Source organism: Calliphora vicina, chromosome 4, assembly GCF_958450345.1.
Source record: "Calliphora vicina chromosome 4, idCalVici1.1, whole genome shotgun sequence".
Lineage (NCBI taxonomy): Eukaryota > Metazoa > Arthropoda > Insecta > Diptera > Calliphoridae > Calliphora > Calliphora vicina.
Genome location: NC_088783.1, coordinates 104,851,383 through 104,866,112, shown reverse-complemented (window position 1 = coordinate 104,866,112; position 14,730 = coordinate 104,851,383).

Below are 14,730 nucleotides of genomic sequence, written 5' to 3'. Positions count from 1 at the left end.
AGAGTTCAACAACAAGTGCAAATAATAAAATTATTTTATCTTCATTTTTCATCAAAAAATCATCTTCAAAATTGTTGAATTTAGGACGATACCAAACCATATGCTATCCAAGAGCGTCCACTTTTTGGTGTGGATATTGGGCTACCGGCATTATCGGTTAATATTTCTATGAGAACGACGTTGGTCAGGCCATCAATGACAAGTGCTATATGTGGGTGATAACTTCTTGTGACCTGAATTAGAATTGGTCTAAAAACAGAAAATGTCTTGAAAAATAATTTAAAATGCACAGATAACTAAAGACACTTGCAAATATGTATTATAATTAGTTTATTTATATGACTTCTAACATATGTAACAGCTTAAACATGGGAGAATTTAATGAGTTCATACAATTGCCTCGTAATTCTTATAAGCTTGGCGATTTGAATTAAAAAGTATAAGATCAAACTTACAGCTTCAGTAATTTCTACAAGTAAATTCAGTTATATTCATGTATTACAGTTAAGATTCTGATAATATTAATAGATTTTAAACTATTTAGTAAATAAAAGGTGTATGTATAGAAAACTATTTTAAATTTGATCACTTTTTTAATAACAATTCAACTAAATTCAACATATTTATTAATTCCAACGCTACGTATGATTAATATGAGTTAATTGTATAAATAAATATTAATCATACACACTAGTGGCTAATAATAATGTAAATATATGCTTTTATTATTTTTATACCCTACACCACCATAGTGGTGTTTGTGCAGATGTTTGTAACGCCCAAAAATATTAGTCTAACTCCCACCTTACGGTATACCGATCGACTTAGAATCACTTTCTGAGTCGATTAAACGACTCCAAATAAGTTTTATATATACAAAATTCATGTCACCAAATTTTGTTACGATCGGTCCATAATTAGTCATAGCTTCCATATAGACCCGCTTCCGAAAATCACTTCAACGTGCATAAATCGCTTAAAAATGTTGGTATACACACAAAATTCAACATAGTAAACTTTAATATAGACATAAATAACACGATCTAATTTCATGGTGATTGGTCTATAATTGGTCATAGCCCCCATATACGGCCCACTTCCGAAAATCACTCAAAAATATAAATTATTGAAATTTTAAAAGAAAAATGTTTTTGCTCTTTTACTTAGTGTAGGATATTATATGGTCGAGCTTGATCTATCATACTTTCTTACTTGTTTATTTATCTATTGAATCTGCCTTACTTTCTTAGGTACAATAAGTATTTAAATCTTATAACTGAAATTAGGTTGAGAAGTCTAGCAAGCGGGTTCTGTTGGCATTGTAATTTCAGTATATTTTTTCACGAACTTTCTTTAACTCATCCTTCACTAGTGTTACTTCTAAGTTCGTGTGTATGTGTTCTCATTTTTTATGTAACCGTCATGGTCCTAAGTATAAGATCAATACTGGTATTACTTACCTTTCACCACAGCTTGATACCATATATCCAAATTGGTTTTAAAACGCTTTTATATAGGATGACTTTATATTCTATGTTTAATTTTGATAGGTCACTGATCATCCAGTGAATTATAGAGACTTTTAACTCAAGTTCAAAATCATTTGGTTGAAATTCTTTACTTATGTTTTCAGCAAATATTCCGGTTTTAGCCTCTGAGCTGCATGCCCATTAGAGTGCTCCAAGATTGTATGGACGAAAACAACTTTCTAGGTACAGGCCGTCCCCCCCTCTAGAATTGTTCTATGTATTGTAGAAACACGTTGTGTAAAATATTAGGATGATAGGATAACGTTAACTGGTGGCGCAACGACGCTGAAGTTTTGAGGTGCATTTACAAGGGGAAAATATGCAATTTTTTCAGTTTTTGTAAAAATTTTGCCATTAAATAATGACTTTTACAATTTAATTTAAAAGAATCGAAATTTGTACATAATTGTCGTTATAATAAGATATAAAAGACAAAAATTGGTGAAAAAATGTTAAAGTTATTAAAAAATCGCCAGGCCATTAACGTGTCTCAGGCCACTAGAACAAGAAATTTATGAACAAAATTAACATATTTTGAGAAATATTAAAATAAAAGCTTATTTTTACTTAAAATATATCCATATTTACTTGTATATGAGTTTTTGTCCTCGTAGGATACCGTTAACCTATTCGCAGGTATGACCAAAAAAATTAAATTTTTTTAAAGGCAGTTTCAAAACTCCAATTTCAAATTTTTAAAAATTTTGTTAAACAAATTTCAGAATTTTTTAATCATCACATGGGGATTTATTGACAACATAATAGGGAATAAAAATGTGAAAAAAGTATGTCAATACCTCCAATAGTTTTTCCGTACCTGCGATATAAATTTTTCGATTTTCGAGAAAAACTAATTTTTTGGCCATATTTTGGGGAATGACCAGAATTTCCTTACTGTAATGATTTTTAAGTAAAAGCTATTCAGAATAATATAGTCCAGGTAATTTTAAATGTAGTCTGAAAGTTTTACTAAAATCGGAAAACTTTAACCCTTAAATCGTGAAGGTCAAAGGTCAATTTTTCCAATATAGGAGGTATTGACATACTTTTTTCACATTTTTATTCCCTATTATGTTGTCAATAAATCCCCGTGTGATGATCAAAAAATTCTGAAATTTGTTTAACAAAATTTTTAAAAATTTGAAATTGGAGTTTTGAAACTGCCTTTAAAAAAATTTAATTTTTTTGGTCATACCTGCGAATAGGTTAACGGTATCCTACGAGGACAAAAACTCATATACAAGTAAATATGGATATATTTTAAGTAAAAATAAGCTTTTATTTTAATATTTCTCAAAATATGTTAATTTTGTTCATAAATTTCTTGTTCTAGTGGCCTGAGACACGTTAATGGCCTGTCGATTTTTTAATAACTTTAACATTTTTTCACCAATTTTTGTCTTTTATATCTTATTATAACGACAATTACGTACACATTTCGATTCTTTTAAATTAAATTGTAAAAGTCATTATTTAATGGCAAAATTTTTACAAAAACTGAAAAAATTGCATATTTTCCCCTTGTAAATGCACCTCAAAACTTCAGCGTCGTTGCGCCACCAGTTAACGTTATCCTATCATCCTAATATTTTACACAATGTGTTTCTACAATACATAGAACAATTCTAGAGGGGGGGGACGGTCAAAATTCGCAATTTTATTTTTTTGGAGCACTCTAATGCCCATGTACCATCTAAGTAAAATAAAATGTTTGAGTATGAAATTTTGGAGTCTTAATCCTCCCATAATAAGGTATTATTATTGGAGAATGGTCAGAAGATAAATCATGTAATATTTCTGTAGATATTGAATTTATATTAACATTTTTCTAAGATCGTATGATTTTTTCTTACAACATTTTGCAATCGGCTTAACAGTTTAGAATAGACAGATTTATTACCACGTCTCGGTTTGCGATCAACCCCGCTGTGAAACATTTGAACTGAATTATCAAAATTTTTTGGACCAGCATATGCTAGATGTAGTGCTTCTTTGCGAACCGGTTAATTTGAAATCATACATATATAAATCTGTTACAATCATGAGAATGGTAAACTAAGCATATTATGATTGCCCAACAAATGTATCAACGCCTCATACTGTATGCAAGAAATTCTCAATTCCATGACCTAAACTGGCAGTTAAATTACTTTTTGTTAAAGATTTCTTCATCGAAGTTGTCATCTCGTGCTACAAGTCTTATTATAAGAGCTAGAGGTGGCCTTTTGGATATAAATGCTAGATCTTTTAGAAGTAATACTCTAGGCCTCTGTACAATATGCAACCTAGATGAAACGGAAAATACCTTTCACTGTTACGTTTCCCTTCACGGTCTCACCACACCGGCCCTACTACACTCAGTGGTTTTTCTCTGGGGTGTGTTCTCAACCCTAATGTTGACCAAGGATCGCACAGAATAACATTTATAAATCATCTCATGACAAATAACAAAAACAAACAAACTTTACCTTTTTCTACACGAAGAACGTTTACAAATAGGGAAGTAGATGTCGACTTCCAATCGCCCTATTCCCAGCCTTGGCTGCACAATGTCCATAAATAATTTTCTTACACAGCCCCATACCCGTCTTCAACGCCCTATCTGTTGTCAACAATCCCCAAAATTAAATAATGTCCTCCAACATGTTCATAATTAGATCAACATAAAATAATAATTTATTAATAAAAAACACTAAATACTTAAAACTAAAAATCATAACACTAATCTTTTTTTCTTATCACTAATAAATAACACTTACGAATAGTTATCACATCAATACCTTTACAGCCGTTATTTTCAAATATCATTTCTCGCTTTACTTTAACTTGTATCTATATAAATATATATTAGTTTAAAATACCTATTCAAAAGCGCAATTTAATCAAAATTTTTCTGAATATTAATATTTCCCGATTTCTATTACACACCTAAAGGAGCTCCCTGAGGACGTATAAGATATACTTTACTCTTTTGAATACCCGAATCTTCACTGACTAAATTATGCCCTATAGGTAAAACTCATACATATATTCATATATTTAAAATATTCTAATCAATTATATTCTTTTTCTTTTTAGTTTTAAATTATTTAAGCACTGGCTGGGATGGTTTTGAAATACACTATACACTCACGGATCACTTTACATTAAAATTGACGCTGAACACAATATAACTTAAATTAAATTTTCATTTATAATCTTTTCTTCAGTTTTTTTTTCTATAACGTTTTTACTATTTTGTTGACTATTATTTAATAAATTGATCTTATATTTTGTAACTTAATATTTTTGTCTTCTCTTTTGTTTTTTTGTTTTTTCAGATTAATACTGATTTTTACATATAATGTTGCGGCAAGATTTTTGAACACCGATAAAAATACTTTTTCAAATATAAGGCCTACCTGGCTTCACCTTTGGCTTATCCTTACTAGTCCGTTCCTTTCTCAAGCCCTTTGTAATATCCAGGTTCCACCAGCTATATAGGAAAACATTTATCCTCTTAGGCCTAGTTTATTTTTCATCTATATATTTATTATTCTACTTACGTAGTTATTTTTGATTTACTCATAAATTTTAATATAAAATTGTTGCTGGCAGCTTCACTATTGTTCCTTTTTCAAACAAAAAAAACTAAAATTCAGTTAATTTGTCCTAAGTGCTGAGGTATTGTTTAATTTTAGTTTATTTATTGTCTTTGTTAAAACGTTCTTGATTATTTCCCGCACTGTTTTCAATCTTTACTCCACAAGATTAATATATAAAATGTCTGTATTTTTAGAAAATTTTCATATCTACCATATATATGGTTACAGTAAACATATATATGTTTGTGGCAACCATATTTATGATGAATAATTTTATCATAATATGTTGTTCTCAGATTATGATAAGCCTTAAGCCGAGAGCACCATAATATGATAAGTCCTTCATCATATAAATGGTTGTCACAAACATATATATGTTTACTGTAACCATATATATGGTTGAGACAATCATGTGAATCGTAAGTTAACCATATTATGGTTACCACAATCATGTAAATGGTTACTGTGACTATAATATAGTTAAAAAACTTGTAACAATATTGAAATGGTTACAGTAACCATGCCCAACTATATTTTTTCTCTGCGTGTAGGTCATTCATGCAACTACATATATATTCATTGACATTTCACACACACATGGTAAGTAAACTCATTTTTAATAATAATGTTTTTCTTTTTTCCTTTACATTATCAATATAAGCAGACGGATTATTTAAGGAGATTCCCTGGTTAATAAGTATCTTTCCAATATAAGTAATTATTGACAAGTTTTAACATTTTCTTTTTTATTTGCTTTTTCTTTTCAGGACAATAACAAACAACTCTAGGACTGGGACTCGGGCAGGAACTGGTCATTCTATTGCAACTTCATCGGCCCCTCCCGCAACGTAGTTTAAAAGAAACCCACCGGGACATGGGCTGGAGATGGTGGCTCCAAGTATATGTAATTTTAGCCCCTCCCTATACTTACATACAATACAAATCCACCGGGACATGTGCTGGAGATGGTGACTCCATACAAAATTTAGCACCTCCCTCTATATTATATATAAATCCATCGGGACATGGGCTGGAGTGGTGGCTCCCTACCTAATTTTGCCCCTCCCTATACACAAAATATAAAAATGCTTAAATGAGGGACTGGAGGTTGATGTGTGACCTCTCCCGACGCTTCACCCTAAGTACCTCCCACGCAAAATTTTTTTTTGCTTCTGTGTTGTACTTCTGGCAAGGTTAGCAAGTCATTTGACACCCCCGCAACATCACTTCATCGGATGCTGTCTTTTCTGCAATGGATTAGAATAAAATATTTCAATAAAAGCCAACTTAATTTATCTGAGATTATAAATATTCTTAACGGTACTTCCTTTTCTTTTAATAACATTGTTAACTATTTAGAGTCTTGTTTAAGATATAGAAAACAGTTAACGACTGAATTTGGATAATATTAATATTAAACGGTTTTATGTATAAATCTCCCCTACTATATTTTAAATTTAAACTTAATTTCGTATTTGCCAATCTGGCTAACAACTAATAAGTTAAGCTATATATAGTAGATAATTATTATTTCTTATGATTAATATTTGTTTGTAATCATTTAATTATTATCTATTAAATAAATAAAAAAAAATACTTAATTACTGTGACCATACTATTGTAAAAACCGCTTAAACATGTTGAAATAGTTATGGTAAACATGCTTATTTATATTTTTCTCTCCACATATATGGCAGCTCTCAAGAAATCATGTACAATGCTTAATTTCCTTTAAATTGTTGTAAAGTCCATGAATTTCCTATGATATTTTAAATAACAAGTACAATGAACTTTGCCACAGCAACACATATCACCTAAGGCTAAGAATGTTTAAAAATTTACATAGAAATGTAAATTAGAAATAAAGAGAAAAAACTACACAACCATCATGACCTATAGTTATAAACAGTCAGTTTGATTTTATAACAACAGGCTTATCAAATAATTTGTTTATATATTTTTTTTTAAGAACTTTAAAAGAATAAATCTAAATTTATAATTTTGTTCAATCTCTCCTGCTGCCAATGAATCATCCTTCATCTAAAAAATATTACTGTACACAGCTTAGAAGTAATTTAAAAGCTTAAGTTTTTTTTCTTACAAATTGTTATACAAATAATTGTGGTGTCATACAGAAATGGGAGCAAGAAGCATTCAATTGATTTAGCAGTGTTTTTTCTATTCTATTATTTCTTCATCCTGGTAATCAACATGACTGATTATAATGGCAAAGGAAGACACAATGTTTGATAGGAAAAGCGACATTTCCCTTTAATGGTTTTAAATTTTCGCAACCTTATCCATTATTGTTTGTTTGTTTTGTATTTGTATTTTGAATTAATTCTTATCTCATCAGCTTAGATTGTCTTATTTTATAATAAAACAATAATCGTTTACTAAGCCATGAAAATACATTATATGAATGTCTAATATAAACAGTATTCCCTTTAAGAACTTGTAAATGTGATTTCAAATACATATTTGTATTTGATTTCTATACAGATATCTGTAAAGGTAAATTGAATATATAGAGTCTTCAAATAGGAACTTTCGAACTTTAACCGTTAAATAGAGGTCTTATTGTTGAAGCTACATCTATAAAATTGGCTGTTATTTATTCAATTTTTATTGTCAAATCACCACAAATGATAAAATTGTTTCATCAAAATGGATGTACTGTTCATTTTTCATCAAAAAATCATCTTCAAAATTGTCGAAGAGCGTACAATATATTCCGATAAAATCACACTTGTTTGTTGATTTGGGGCTGGCGTCGTCATTGGTTCATATTTCATTGGTTCATGGCCATCAATTTCAATGACAAGCGCTATAGATATGCAGGTGATTACCAACCTCTTTTGATCTGAGTTTACAGATGTGAACACCTGTTCAAACAAGTTGTTTGAACAGGAAGGTCAACATTAAACTTATTTATGCGCCAGAGTCATGAATATTGGACATTTTGGATGAGCCATTTCCACATTGTCATATTCTATACATTATAGCATCGATAGGCCCTTCAAACAAATAAAAAAAGTGGATGATATCACATATACACTTTGTTTTATTTAAATTTAAAGATTGGAAGCACTTAATGAAAGACCCTTTACATATGTACATAGATAAATGCGAGAACAAATATGTATGTAACATTTTGTTTATTTAATAACATTGTTTGAGATATGGAATTGAGTTGGTTTTGAAAACAAAAAATGTCTTGTGAAAAATTTAAAATGTACAAACAAATAAAGACGCATACAAAAAGTATTATAATTAATTTACTTAGAGAACTTCTGAAATATTTAAAGGCTCAAACATGGAAGCATTTAATGTTTCCAAACAAATGCCACTAAATCTCATAAGCACCAATCACTGTCAGTGAAAAAATAAAAATTTAGATGAAAAAGTTTAAGATCAAACTAACAGCTCCAGTAATTCCTCCAAAAAAAATAAATTTAAGAGTTTGTCGGATAAAATTTTGAAAAAATAAGATTTTAAATAGACGCATAGAAAATGTCTAAATGACTTAAAGCCAAATATATAGTAGAAACTTTAAATTTTTATCCAAATTTTAATAACCATTCAAACGAATTCAACATATGGTTTGTTCGTTTGCATGCTAGTTTTAACTTTTCTTGATAACTTTGAAAAATGTTCGGTACACAAAATAAACAAATTATTTTAGCAGACAAACGAACCGACTGATTTATTTATTTATTAATTCCAACACTACGTATGATTAATATGAGTTAATGGGAAAAAATAAACAAATAAATAAAAACTAATCATACGCACTAGTGGCTGTAATAAATAAAGCATTTTTAATGAAAATTTCTTTATCTAATAATTTAACAACTTCTAAAACTATTTTGAACACTATAATATATTTATCTTCATTTATAGTCTGCTGTTCTTTGAATAATACAATTATTTATGTTGTTTAAGTACTTTTTTAAATGATTTCCTTTGGCAAATCAATTTCCCGGCAGACATTCAATTTCGTTTTCATCTACATATATATATTCATCAGATATATGTACCGATTCTGGATATACAGTGGTTGACAAAACAATGAAAACTTTTCCAAATATTTCATTAGTGGCCTAAAATCTGAAATAATTTTTTAAAAAATTTTAAAATTTTTGTAGTATTTTATTTGCATACTTTTATTAACTTTATTTACCAAAAAATAATTAATTAATTAACATAATTAATTAAATTCTAAAAGTGAGAAAACAAAATTAAAAGATTTCTTTATTACGGCATTGACAAAACAATGGAAACTTAGGTATTATTTTAACAAATATTGTCTAAACTTTGCAATAACTCAATATTTTGTTGGGTATCCCTTATTTTTTATAACTGCTACACATCGACGATGCATTGAACCAATTAAAGAGTCAATGGGCTCCTTTGAAATATTTTGCCATTCCCTTATAACCGCCTCCGATAAATCTTCCTTCCTGGTGTAATTTCTAATTTTGGGCTATTAACAACCTCTCGAGGAGTTATTTTTGGGAATTTCTTGAACTCTCTCGCTATTAAATTATCTTGTCTAGGAGTAGTCTTACGAGGTCTTCCATAATGTTGAGTTTTTACAGAACCGGTCTCACGAAATTTCTTTATAATTTTTGAAACTGCTGATTTATTTATTGAATATATATATACAGATACTTTTTTGTTTTAAGCCAGCTTTAAAATCGTTAATTATTTTATTTTTTAAGTCTTCACAAATCTTAACTTTAGCCATTTTCGTTAACTCTGAAAAAAAGCAATTATGCGAAAAACTTAGAAAAAGAAATTATGAAAAATTACCAGAATTTAAAAATAAAATAAAATAACTGTAAAGGATGCTTTTTACATCGTTCTTTTAAATATTATTTTCGTTTTACACTTCTTTCTTGCAGAAGTTTAAAAGTTTCCATTGTTATGTCAGTAGCAAAATAGTGAATATTTTTTGATGAAGGGTAAAACAATTAGAATTTTTAATGTTTATATTGAGTGCTTGCAACGTTTTAACCGGCACTGTGTGAAATTTTTTGAATATATTGTGAAGATCTAGCAAACTTTAATTACTCTTAATTCCTACTCGGCAAAATTTTCTGTAATTTCTTTTAAGTTTTTTTCTTAAAGTAACAATATTCACAGTGCAGATGTTAGTGCACACAGAGAAAAATAAAAATCAGTTTCAATTACGAAATTAATTATATTAATTAAAAAAATGTTTGATATTGCTCCAATCAAAAAAATGATACTATTAATAAAATCGAAATTAAAAAGTTTAATTGACAAAAATAGTATTGAAAAACCAATTAAAATAGTATTAAATAAATTAATTGAATTTCTGCACAAATTTTAATTAAATATTTGATTGAATCAATTAAGTTTATAATTAAAATTAAGCATAACATCTACTAAAATATTAATTAACACAATTCAGATATTAATTGAAATCGACCCGAATATTTTTACAAAATTTTGACATTTATTTAAAATTACAAATGTTTTTACATTTATAACTACAAACACAAAGTTAAAAATTATGTGTATTGAAAAGCCCTATACAATATGTAATGCATGTTAAAGATCCGAATTTCTCCTTCAATGATTTTGTGTCTTCCATACAAATTTATCTTCAGGTTTCTTCCAATAGAGCAGCTTATGTTATTCTATACAAATAGGAAATGGGAGCGTACTGTTTTTTTATTAAATCTTTAAAAAATATACAATGTACAACAAAATAATGAGATTTTGACAATTTTACCTTACATATGCTCAGTCTACGAAACTCATTTCTCTTATTAAGACCCTGTATGATAATGCCACTTGCGGTATCCTGCATGAGATAAAATTAAACAAACAAATTTCTTTAGGTATTGGAGTGCGCCAAGGTTGTGTCTTATCGCCACTTCTTTTCAACATTGTTCTTGATGCCATCATGGCTTGGCCAATGCAGAATGGCAATGGTATAAGATGGGGTCTGAATGGATGCTTAAGCGACCTAGATTACGCAGACGACATTTGTATTATGACACACAGCTTTAACGATATGGCAGCCAAGCTGAAAGACTAACAAATATTACGTAAGAAACTGGTCTGCGGATATTAGCAAAACAAAAACATTACGTGTTAATGAAACAAGGCATGACAAATTTTGCATTAAAAACCTTGGACTAGAAGATGTTGACTACTTCAGCTACTTGGGTAACAAAGACTGGTGACTCTAAGGAGGACATTGAAAACCGCGTCACGGAAGGCAGACAATCCTTTGGTATGCTGAAATCCGTCTGGAGTTCTCGAATTCTTTCTCACCGAGTGAAGCTTAATATATCCAACACCAACGTCATGGCTATGGCTGTGAAACAGAGAATGCTGCACCTCGAGATATCCTAAAGCTGCAAGTGTTTGTGAACCAATGGCTTCGCAGAATTATGTGTATCTTCTGGCCAAATGTTATCACGAATGTCAGTTTGTGGACCCAAACTAATCAACTGCCACTTGCATCGGAATTGAGGAAACGCAAGTGAAACTGGATTGGCCACTTTCTACGTAGGCCAGCTAATGACATCACCAGAAACGCCATTGACTGTAATCGTCAGGGTAACCGTAGAATTTGAAGACCAGCATACACATGGAGGCGACAAATTTACATCGAAGCTGCTGCCATGAATAAAAGTTGGGAAGAAATAAAATTACTTGCCCATTATAAATCACATTGGTACGTGTTTGTTGAGGTCCTATGCTCCTTATTGGAATGATGGGAACGCACATATATATGCCCAGTCTACAAAAGCAGCATTAATACGGGAAATTGAGATTACTTGAATTAAAGAGCCTTTGAATACATCTGAGAAAAAAACAATAAAAACAATTTTTGATCAAATTTATATCAACCAACAACACACAACACTTACATGTCGCAATACACATAATTGAAATCCACAATATACGGATATCTGGACACACTAATTTTATAACATTTGTGCGTAAAAATAAATGTCGACTTATGAAAAAGTATTATCTTGTAAAACGAATATTTTTTATTTCGTTTTTTTTTCTGTCAGAATTTTTTATTTTTCAAAATAATACTATTTAATTAAAAAAAATAATTAATAGAATTAATAAAATAATTGTAGACAAAATCAAAAGCAAAAAAAATGTTTATTAAACAAAACTTTACAATAATTTTTTCTGTGCAGATGTATGTAATGCCCAATAATATTAGCCTAACACCCAACATTAAGTACACGGATCGATTCAGTATTAACTTCTGAGTTGACTACACGATGTCCGACCAACCACCCAAACAGCCAGACCGAGTAAGTACAGGTCGCAAATTTGAAAATATTTCGATAAAATGTGGTACATATTATTTGTTCGGCACAAGGACAAAGTTTGTTGAAAGTGGCTGAAATCGGTATATTATTTCACCAAGCCCCCATACAAATGTCTTCACGCAATTGGACTTTATCGGTCATAAATGTTTAATTTAGATAGGTATTTACTAGGGTATTCATTCCACCAATGATCATTCGATTAATCGAATAATTTCTTACGAATAATTATTAAAATAATTCTATAATTATATAAATATTACTGCAAGAAGTTACAATTCTAAAAACAAATCTTTAACGTAGGACTTGAACCAATGAAAATAAAAGGTACGGAATAAAATATTTGTTATTTAGCTGGCGAAATATTAGAAGAATCGCAATTAATAATCAAAATTTTAACTTAGATTAAAGTGGAGTTCAATGTGATGGAGAATGTGATTTTGAAACGGTCGTCGAAAGTGATATTGAGGATGACATTTATAATGATTACATTGAAATAGATGAAGGCCATGATCTTAAAATATGTGTATATAAGTGATGTATTAACCGCATACGTAAGTGTTGCAAAATATTTAATAAATCGAATGATAAACACAAAATATTGCAAACTAACGTTTTGTTGCAAGAAAAGCATGAAGTTCGTCTTATACATGATTTTGAACATCTTTGTCTAACATGGTAACAAACTTTTTGGGTATTCGTAAATGTACTGCCTGACTTCAAATTAGCCACGTTCACTGACAATGATATCACACTTTGGACAGATTCCCTTTATTGTGTAATTCACCAAGACCACTTTATTTAGCAAAGATTCGGCAACGTTGATAGAGCTTGATGTATAATACAATTTGTTATAAATAGTTTAGAAATTGTGAATAATTAATTCACTAAAGAATTAGTTGCTCATTTTAAATCCCGAATTAATGAACGACATAAAAAGTTCTTAATACGTTTATATTGTATTTGAAGTCAGGATCATGTCCAACTAGATCAAATTGTTTAAAGCTTAGCTCCAAAACGGAAACTAAAGGGTTTGCTAGTCAATTGTTTTGTAGACTGTTCGGGAGTTAATCGAATAATTCGATTAATTTTAAACGTGTGATCGAATTATTCGAACAAGCTAAAATTTCTTATTCGAATTATTCGTTTTATTCGAACAAGAGAAAAATCGAATAATTCGAATACCCTAGTATTTACATACATTTTGCTGCAAATAAGTTTTAAATATACAGAATTCATATAACCAAATTTTATTATGATCGGAAGCTATGACTAAAGCTTCCATATAAGTCCCACTTCCGAAAATCACTCACGAATATAAATTATTGAAATTTTTAAAGAAATATTATTTTGCTTATATACTTAGTAAAGGGTATTATATGGTCGGGCTTAACCGACCATATATTCTTACTTGTTTTTCTCTGTTTATTAAGAAGAAATCATGTACAATGCTTAATTTTCATTAAATTGTTGTAAAGTCCATGAAATTCCTATGATATCTTAAATAACAAGTACAATAAACTTTGTCACAGCAACACATATCACCTAAGGCGGAGAATGTTTAAAAATTTACATAGAAATGTAAATTAGAAATAAAGAGAAAAAACTACACAACCATCATGACCTATAGTTATGTACAGTCAGTTTGATTTTATAACAACAGGCTTATCAAATAATTTGTTTATATATTTTTTTTAAAGAACTTTTAAAGAATAAATTTAAATTTATAATTTTTTCACTCTCTTCTGCTGCCAATGAATCCTTCGTCTAAAAAATTTTACTATAAACAGCATAGAAATAATTTAAAAGCTTAAGTTTTTTTTTCTTACAAATTGTTATACAAAATAATTGTTTTGTCATACAGGAATGGGAGCAAGAAGCATTAAATTGATTTAGCAGTGTTTTTTTTCTTCATCCTGGTAATCAACATGACTGATTATAATGTTAAGTAAGACACAATGTTTGATAAGAACAAGTAAGAGTGCTATATTCGGCTGTGCCGAATCTTATATACCCTTCACCAAATTATACTTCAAAATTTTAAATATTTTTAGTTAAACAAAATTTAATTTTTTTTCCAGTTGTTTTTTTAGTTTTTTGGAAAAAAAAATTTTTCGATTGTTATTTAAATTTTTTTTTTTTTAAATTTAAAAATTTTTTTTTTAAATTTAAAAAATTTTTTTTTTTTTTAAATTTAAAAAATTTTTTTTTTTTAAATTTTAAAAAATTTTTTTTGTTTTTTAAATTTTTTTTTTAAAAAAAAAAATTCGGGTTAAAAATTTT